Source organism: Macrotis lagotis, chromosome 7 (assembly GCF_037893015.1).
Source record: "Macrotis lagotis isolate mMagLag1 chromosome 7, bilby.v1.9.chrom.fasta, whole genome shotgun sequence".
NCBI lineage: Eukaryota > Metazoa > Chordata > Mammalia > Peramelemorphia > Peramelidae > Macrotis > Macrotis lagotis.
The window spans coordinates 188,623,474-188,634,027 of record NC_133664.1 but is presented as its reverse complement, the minus strand read 5'-3'; positions in this window follow the sequence as shown (position 1 = coordinate 188,634,027).

Genomic DNA, 10,554 nt, shown 5'->3' with positions numbered 1-10,554 from the left:
CTAGGTAATTAATTATTAATTGTCTGAGAATAGATTTGAACTCAAGTCTTTCTGATTCCAGGGCCAGTGCTCTTTCCACTGCTACCTAGCTGCCCCTAAAACAAATTTTAACATTTTAAAAAACTTTTGAGTTTCCTCCCTTCCTGAGATGATAGGCTATATATATGCACAATTAGTTCTCAATGAATGTATTTGCTAAGATAGCATAGTAAAAATCAAAAGCTAGTAACTATATAATATTCCTTTTGTAAAACTAGGGTGTACTCTCCTAATAGTTGACTAATACTCTTTCCTGCTTCCCACTCTTTGCTCCCTTGAATCTATAGAATCCATACTGCTCCTAGAAATGTTTTTCTTTTTTCTTAGATCTGGTTATGTTACTTCTATGCTCAAAAATACCCCCCCCTTAAATAACTCTATATTTGTCTACTCAATAAACTTCAAACTTTTATTTCTATCATTTGAGACACTACCCAGGGAGAGGTCATCCTGCTACCTTTCTTGCCAAGTTATACCATTCCCCTCTTGTTAGGAGATCCACAGACCACCAGAAGACAAATTTTAACACAGTAACCACAGGAGATTTACTTAAGTTCATTTTTCCAATTGGATAACTGCATCAGTCCATAGGAACGATGATGCAGAATATGGTGATAATGAGACACACATAGGGGCTATATGTAGCTAAAGCAGTCATTCCTTCTACAAGAGAAGTCCTCAGAATCCCTACTCTAGGTATCGTATTTCTGTTGTTCAGGTTGATTAGTTGGTTCTTAGGGTCTGTCTGTAGTATTGTGTGCATGACTCAATTTTCAGGGCTGGTTCTCTCTCAAATATGTAGTCAGCTTCCTCTTTTATTTTCAGAAGTCCACTCATGGAAACTGTTTCCTTCCTCAAGTGATTGCCTCTTTGTGTCTGTGTCTGTCTATAATATATCAGTTCCCAGTTGAATGCACTAGTGAGGTAACTTTCCCCTCCATCAACCATATGAATTTGAACAAGAGTCACTTGACAAGTAGGAGAAATCTCCTCCCACTTCCAAGAGCATTTTGCTTTCAGAGGCCAGCTTCTCTGCTTAGGTCTTTCAGTTTAGACTGGCTCTAACTCTCCAGTATTTAGCTAGTTAAGGCCACTTAATTTGTTTGCTCATTTAATTTGCTATTCACTCCTGACAATCAAGGAGGCATTCATATTTTGTATTGTTAACACATTAACACCTCATTACTTCTATTATCTCTATTTTCTGTAACTATATTATAGTGTTGGAGATAGGGTAGGGAAACCAAATCGCTCTTTTTATGCACAATATTAAATAACAAATGCTTTAAACAGGTGGGTTGCTTAAGAGAAAAAGTTGCTATTAACTAGTTGATAGTTTGGGGGTTTTGTAACTTTTGATTTTAATTTTAAAGGAAGGGTAGGGCTTCAATAGGTAATTCAAGTGGAAACACAGCTATAGAGAAAAATTTGGTCAAAGAAATAGAGGCAGGAGAGTGTTGGGTGTGTGTGGAATGGCAGGAGAAAAGGGGCAGAGAGCAAATTCATTTGGCAAGATCATAGATTGATCTAACAAGAGGGGAATGGTATAACTTGGCAAAAAAGATAGCAGGATGACATCTCCCTGGGTAGTGTCTCAAATGATAGAAATAAAAAGATTTTGAAGTTTATTGAGTAGACAGAGCTATGGAAGAGGCTTTTTTTGAGTATAGAAGTAACACAACCAGATCTAAGAAAAAGAAAAACAGTTCTAGAAGCAGTATGAACTATAGATTCAAGGGAGCAAAGAGTGGCAAGCAGGAAAGTGTTAGTCAACTATTAGGAGATTATTGCAATAGTCCTGGCTGGTAAATGAAGAATAATAACAGGATATGGGAAGGGGGGGATGATTGGAAAGTGACTTAAATATATAAGGGATAAAAATATAATAAAGGTATGATTAGCAGATCTTGGTAACTGATCAGATAAAACTTAAGGAAGAGTAGAGGAGTATAAATTTAGAGTTAGAAGTTTAAAGGTAATCTACTGGAAGCCCTTCATTTGTGGAAGAGGAAACCAAATTCCAGAGAGACCTGATAAACTAAATCATTAACACAAAGATAAGAAGGGGCAGAGTGAATCAAACCCAGGTTTTCTTCCTAAAAATCAGGTGCTCTGGTCACAGCAGCAGTAGTCTTCAAGTGAAGTCTAGGGAATCCTTAGGGTCCCTGAGACTCTTTCTCATGGGGAGGGATTCATTAAGGAAAACTATTTTAATAATACTAAGATATTTTAATTTCTGAGAAAGGAAATGTTAATAGATGTAAAACACACACACACACACACACACACACACACACACACACACACCCCAAAAAAACCTCATGGGGAAAAATTCAATAATTTTTAAGAAGGGGAGTGTCCTGAGTTTAAAAAGTTTGGGAACTACTGGTTTATATCACAAAACCTCTCTCCTTTACTAATAAGATTAATATCAAATTACTACTCCTTACTAACAAAATGAGAGGGATGATAGAAGGATAAATATGATTTACAGTAGCAAAAATGCCATAAATATCTGGGAGTCCCAAATTATGCAAAATGTATAAATAAAACTATTTTTTTAAAAATAAAGAAAAATAATTGAAAAAATATTCTGTAAATATGGCTGAAGGTGATATAGTAAGGATGACAATACTTAATCATAGTATCTTAATGATATGTCTTATAGACAAAAAGTCAAATTCAAGTTATGCGATAAAGATTTGAGAATATCAAAGAGAATAATGAAAAAATATAAATATGTGAATGGGATTATTAGATTCAAAATTATGCTCTAAAGTAGTAATTATAAAAATTATATGGTATAGTATTAAAAAATAGAAAAATAGGTCAGTAAACTGATTTAGACAAGTGGGACAGAAATGACACATCCAGAAATTTAGTTCTTGATAAATCAAAAGCACAAAATACTAAGGAAAGAGCTAAGAACTTGAAAAAAACTGCTATGAAAATTGAATGGTAGTTTGACATTAAGTGATTTTTGATTAGCTTGTTTTGCCACAATAAATTCCAAACAATTTAAATATAAAAAGTCAGGCTATCAAAATATAAAACAAAATGAAAAACATGGAAGATAATGAAACTACATGGTCTTTTGACTGTGGGGAGACAAAAAAAACTAGTCTCTTTACATCTGTGAAAATGATCTTCATAAAAGTGACTTCTGAACAAATCCCTCTCTCTCCCTTTCCCCATCCCCAATTAATTCAAGAGTTCTTGGTTACCCTCAAGATCAAATATAAAATTCTCTTGTTTTTTAAAACCTTTAGGACTCTAAACCCTTCCTACCTTTCCAGTCTTTTTATACATTATTCCTTGTCATCTCTTTAGCATTTAGCAGTACTGGCCTACTGGCTCTTCTTCATATAAGATTTTCCATTTACCATCTATATGCTTTTTCACTATCAGTTTCTGATTCAAATGCTCTCCTTTCTATCTCTGCTTCTTGGCTTCCTTATAAAGCTTTCAGATTCAGCACAAATCTTTCCATCTCTAAGAGCACTTTTGCTCACTGCTGGTACTTCCCATATAAGATTATTTACAATTTTTTCTGAATGCTTTTTGTAAACGCATGGTAGTTTGCCTGTTGCCTGCATCATTAGAAAGTTAACCCTCTGAGGGCAGGGATTGTTCTTTTTCTTTCTAATTCAAATTCCTAGTGCTTAACAAATGTGTATTAACAATGCTATACTGTTATAAAAGAAAAAAAGAAATCATTTGATTAAATAATATATAAAAGGTTTTATAATGCAGCTAGAGATAGAAAAATGATAAGTGGGGAAAATAACATTTATTTTGCCATATCTGCTATTTCCTATTCAAAATCTTCAGTAAATTAACAAGCTTCTATAGGATTAGGAACCATTTCCCAGAAAAAATGCCATCAAAAATGATGAGAATGACAGAATTTCAGAATTAGAAGGACATACCAAAATTATCTAATGCAGCTCATACCTAAAATAATTCACTTTATAGAATGCCAATGAAATCATCCAGTTTTTGTTAGAAGACCTCTATTCAGAAAAAAAATCTAATGTCCCCTGAAGTATTTCATTGCATTCCTCTTAAAGTATCCAATTCCATTCTAGATAACTCTAATTATGAACGTTTCCCCCCTTATTCCAAGTCTAAATTTGACTATTGTTATAATAATAAAATGATACTGAGGCACAAAGTTCCAAGGATGATCAGTTCATTAGTACAACTAACAAATACCAATAAATTAGATCCAAGACTCCTCAGTTGTCAAGGATCCATCTGACAGTCAGAGAAGTTATTTTATATAATTCAAAATGTAAAATGTTTTATAAGTTGCAAAAATAGTTCACTGACACAAATTACATTTGAGACTGTGATTGATTTGACCCAGATATGGAAGGTAGGTTATGCTTGACCAGTGAGATTTCCATAATCCAGGACAACAGGGAAAACAAAGTATCTGAGTTTACTGACTTTTTTTGGAAAGTCCTGTAAGTGAACATTTTAGTACTGGACTGACTTATCTCTATCTATTGTTAGGAAAAACTTACAAATTAGAGTGTACTGTGATTGTACTATAACCTTTAAGAATTAAGGAAGTTAAACTCTTCCACATCTTACTAATAGGAGTTAGTTTGAGTCACCAATATCAATTTTGATTAGATACACTTAATGGATAAAATTTTCAAACAATAATTAATCACTGAATATCAATTTCCAAAGTTTACAATAGTTGACTGAAGTAACAGACTTGTGGGAGCTCAAAGTCATATGATGAGGTCAACCAATGCATAGTGGATTGATGATTAATACATAATAAATTGGCTAAACCTTCTTAAAATAATAAAAAAAATAAAGTGGATTATCAATTTTTAATTCCACACACTGCAATTTTCATTCAATGGTACTAGTTCTCATTAAGCAAGTTTCATCTCTCTTCCACATGACAATTCTTATAATACTGTATAACTGCCATGTCTTCTGTAATTCTTCTCTTCTACAAGTCAAACATCTTCACTCCCTTCTATTCTCTCATATAAGACAAGTATCTACACCTTTATCATTCTAGAAACTCTCCTCTGAAAAATCTCACATTTTTAAATATTATTCTAAAAATGTGGCACCCATAACTGAACACAAACCCCAGTTAGGGTCCTGCCAGATATGAATAAAAAGTGACTATCTCAGTTGTGACTTGATAGGTCAGGAGGCAGTTAGGGGGTATGGCTTTTAATGTTGGACTAGGAATCAGAAAGACCTGAGTTCAAATGTGACTTCAAGCTCTTGCTACCTATATGATCCTGGGCAAGTGACAACTTAACTTGCCTTAGTTTTCTCAGACATAAAAAGGGGACAGAGGAGAAAATGGCAAACCATTCCAGTAGCTATACCAAGAAAACCCCTAAATGGAAAACAAATGAACAATAAAGATCAGTGTAGTGAATAGAATATAAGTGATTTAACCAGGAAGTCATGGAGCTGAGATTTGAATATAGGTCTCCTAGCCTTTAAGCCCAGCACTCTAAATCAATGTCATACTATTTTGCTAATACTTTATATTTTTCCTATCAAATTTCATCTTATATGATTTAGAGCAGCATTCTAACTTATCAGAATCTTTTAGTATACTAGTACTATTACTCAACTTATTAGATCTTATACTCCCAGGTATTTGTCATATAAGAATTTGAGGGTCATTCTAATTATACCTATGCAAAATATTGATCTGTATCTATCTATCTATCTATCTATCTATCTATCTATCTATCTATCTATCTACATATATATGTCCATGTCTGGTTTATATATTTACATTTAAGAGTAGAAAAAAAACATAGCATTAATTTCAGATCTAGGAGTAACAAGTTCTTTGTCCTGCTTTTTTTCATTATATTACTTGACATTCTTAACCTTTTCTTCCTCAAAAATGATTTAAACTACCTTTTCTAGTTCTATAAAATATTCTGATAGTACATAACTGGTATTGAAGTGACATTAGTTTTTATTATATTGTGAGAACAGATAAGTTCTCCTATTTCTCTAATTATGTAGATTTCTATTAAATTAAATTGAGATTATAATAAGGTAAATCATGGATATATATTCCCATTGATTGATGCCCAGATATTGAATGTTTTGTTATTTTAAATATAATTTCTTTTCCCATAAGTTTTTAATGAATTATACAGAAAAAAATCATTAAGAGGGTTTATTTTCTATTCTGCTACTTCATTGAACTTTTTGTCTTAAAGCAGCTTCATGACATAGTGAACAGCCTTTGACTCAGAAAGGCATAGATTCAGATGTTGCAATATATACCTGGTAGCTGAGTAAATATAATCAAATCACTAATCTTCCTTTCAGGGAACAAATTAGTCTCAAACTGCTGACCTATACCCATGCAGAGAAGTTTCATTCTAGGAGTTCCCTATATTGATGCAATCATAGGTCTACACAAGAACAAAACACATTTTTGTCATTTTTTGGTGATTTATTCAGAATTCTCTAAGAAAACCATTATATCATCTGCAAACTTAGTTCATTTTATCTCATTTTTACTTTGCTTAATCTCTTGTTTTTCCATGGTCTTATTCCTATGTTTAGTATTTCTAATATTTTGTCAAATAATAATGGAGACAGTGTTGATTCTTTCTTATCCTTACAAAGAATGTTTCTTTTTTTAAATCTTGGTTTTAGGTTACTTCTTAATATTTTGTGTGTGTATCATGAGCCTCTTTGGTAATTTGGTGCAGTCTTTGGATACTTTTTAAAATACAATACAAATCTTTTTTTTAGGATTTGCATTTTTGTACTTATTTGAGGACTATTAATTTATTGATTTTCTATGATTTTTGTTTTTTTATTTGCATACATAGTTCATTGATCTTCTATTTATATCTGATGTTAAGGATTACTAGGGTCATATCCTATACATTTTGTTATCCGGTATTAATCATACATTTTCAACCCCCTAAGTCTATAGAGAAGGAAACTACAAATAGATGAATTGACTTAACTAAGGTCAATCAGTCAATCAATATGTATATAATTACATAAAAGATTTGTACAGAGCAGTTAGAAGGTAACCTTAGATTAGGGGAGTTACTTACCTTTTGAACTTGAGTCATAAATGAAGTTAGAAATTCTAAGAGCCAGGAGTAATTGGTATTATAGAATTAAAGGTGAAAGAGATGGCAGAGGTCAGCAAGCCTAATGGTTCAAGTCTAAGGCCCATAGAGATGAGATATCTTACCTAAGGTCATAGATATTTACATTATGAGGCAGATTTTGAACCTGGGTCATACTGACTATAAATTCAATTCTCTATTTACTACACTATTCTTAAGGTAAAGAGGAGAGCATTCTAGTCCCTGGAGATAGTTTGGTAAAGTCAGCCAGATTAAATCAGGACTCTGATACCTAGAGATGACAACTGCCCCTAGAGGCCAGACTGCCCTCTTTATTTCAAGTTCTTCCAAGCTAAGGTAAGGTTTTACTTTACCCTGCTGCAAATGCTTTACCTCAACTCTTCTGGGAAAAGATACCACCTTTAAGGAAATGACGAATTAAAGAGATACTCCTTTTAAGGGAAAGATAGGCTCTGGCAACAGTAAAATGCCACAGAATTCCTCCTTGGATAAAATTTCTCTTGGCATGAAAACAGGGTAAGAGCATGCTATTAAAATGAAACCCATTTAGGGAAATTCTTATTGGTCTTGGAACTTCTTATCTTTAATTCAAAAATTATGCTTAAATATATAAAAATCCAAATGGGCCCTATTTTTAGCCTATATTAAAAGAAGAGTCTTTCAATTACTGTAAGTTTTGGGAAATTGTTTGCAATAACTTTTTCTGTCTTATTAATTTGTTTGTTTTTATGTCTTCATAAAATGTTCAAAAATATTTTTTTTGTGTCATTTTTAATGTTTGTAGCTTCTACTACTTGTAAATAATTCTAAGGGGAAAATATAGTCATGAACAATGCCTATTCAAAAGTTAACAGTCAAAGAGTTCAGTAAACTGGGGAAGGTTAATGAAACACTTGAAGCAATTCTCCTAGTTTCCTATAATCTGATGCTAAATTATCTTTCCTAATTCAGTAATTCTCAGGCTTTAGGCTTTCAGTCCTGGCTACACTGGGATTATAGCGATAAAATCAGATATTCAAATAAAAGGAAAACTTTTTCCTAGTTTGTAGGAATTTGTGGAAATATAAATTAATTAGAGATTCCAAATTATTCCAAATTATCTTAATGAGTTTTGAATTTCCACTCTATAGAGTTTATTTTTTTAAAAAAATAAGAATTAGATTCTGTGAAAGTTTCAGGGGGTAAAAAGCGTTTAGATTATCTTTTTTTCCCTGAAAATTGATAAAGTGCATTTTTACTATAAAGAAATAAGGCAGCTCATGTGAAAGTGATACCATAGTGAAGAAAAAAAATAAGTATGTGATTTGCATTTTTAATTTATCTAAAACTCAAATAGCTACCTCTTGTTAATGCTTTCTTGATCATAAAAAGGGAAAAGCTTGTTTAAATCAGGGAGAAACTTATAAATGAGTAAAATTTAATTAAGGAATGAAAAAGGTGATTTAAACTAAAAAGGCATCTGTGAGGAGTCACTGTCACTGTCACAGAATGTGTCACCCTCACTGTCTCCTGGGCCCAGATCCTTTTACGTATAATGGGGATGGATATTCACAACAATAGTGATAGGGGATGTGACCAAGAAGTAGGAATGTCTTTTGGAAAAGTTGAAGTAAAAGTCTCAAAGCTTTATATATAATGGAATTAATTTTTAAGTTATACTAGAAGTAAATTCATCAGAGTAAATTAGAAAGAAATCATTCATTTTTAGACTCTTAGAAATCCAAAAGGGTAACTGTATTGCAATTAATCAGTTTTGTACTAAGTAGCAAAGAACTAATTCTAAATAATAAAGATTAGTTATTTAGATAGTTTGGGATGTGATCATGAAATATATTACACTGCCTTCAAAGACTATTCCCGGGGCATCTTCACCAATTTTTAGTCTTCTGAGTTTAAAAGAAAGGGGATGGTGGTAAAGTGAGTCTGTCACTTGTAATTTGTTCTGATCTTTTGCTGGGGATTAAATTGAAAGACCTCAGGGAAAGAGAGGGTGGTGTTAATGAAAACAAAGGAAATAAATTGTTCTCGAGTGATTTTTGAAAGAAACTGAAAATTTTATGGAAAAGTGAAAGAGCTACCATAGACTTCTGAATTTTTATATAGTTAATAGGAGAAAATGGTATGTGTTGTAGTCTAAGAATAGCTATGAGTGGATATTTGTCCCTGGGAAAAGTTGAGGGAATGACCTTGGCATGACCAATGGTTGGGAGAAGGGTGGGTGGGGAGGTCTCTTGTCTCAATTTCTCCATTAAGCTTTTTTTCTGAACTGGAAGTTATCCTGATCTTGGTTTTTTGACATGCTGTAAAAAATGAAGAGCTTTGTTATATGATTGGTGGTCAGATAAGACATGTGTCTAGAATAAAGCAGAACTATTGGATTATTTTCCTTGTGATTTTATATGAAAGGTCAGTCTATGCCCTTGAAAGGATAAGGTTTTTTTTTTAAGTTTTTGCAAGGCAAACGGGGTTAAGTGGCTTGCCCAAGGCCACACAGCTAGGTAATTATTAAGTTCTGGGACCCGATTTTAACTTAGTGACTCCAGGGCTGGCACTCTATCCACTGTGCCACCTAGCCACCCCAAAAGGATGTCTTGACATTATTATAACTATGACCTTTTTTCCTTTCAAAGCAAAATTCTATAATCAGGGCGTTTGTGCACTGTAAATTTGCAACAACACTAAATCTATTAATTAGAGAATCTCTAAGTTACTAAATAGGATGCAAGTATCAAATATATTACAAATTTAATTTGCATTTCTGGTCACATTACTATATAGGGATGAGATTCTACTAAAAGGGGGATTAGACACAATAATAAGACAAAGGGGCGGCTAGGTGGTACAGTGGATAAAGCACCAGCCCTGGAGTCAGGAGTACCTGGGTTCAAATCAGGTCTCAGATACTTAATAATTACCTAGCTGTGTGGCCTTGGGCAAGCCACTTAATCCTGTTTGCCTTGCAAAAAACTAAAGAAAAAAAAGCAGTAGTAATAATAAGACAAAGGTGCAATGTCAAAGGTTTCTATTGAAATAGAATAGAAAAATTTAGGAAAGCAGCAGAATTAGACTGTTTTCTCCAAGATCTATATGCATATCTATATTATTGGTTTCCAAATGTTTTATTATGGTAATTCAGACACTGATTATGTTTTAATAATAAATTCTCAAAATTAGATTAAGATTTTGCATATAAAATTGCATGAATAATTTTAAAGAAAGTGAAATTATGTGCCATACCAATGAAACTACCAAATAACTATTTTGCTGAGCTAGAAATATAGTAACAAAATTCATCTGGAGCAAGAAAAGATCAAGAATACCAAGGGAACTGATAAAGAAAAGTAAAGTGAGGTGACCTAGCTCTACCAGATCTACAACTATTCAATAA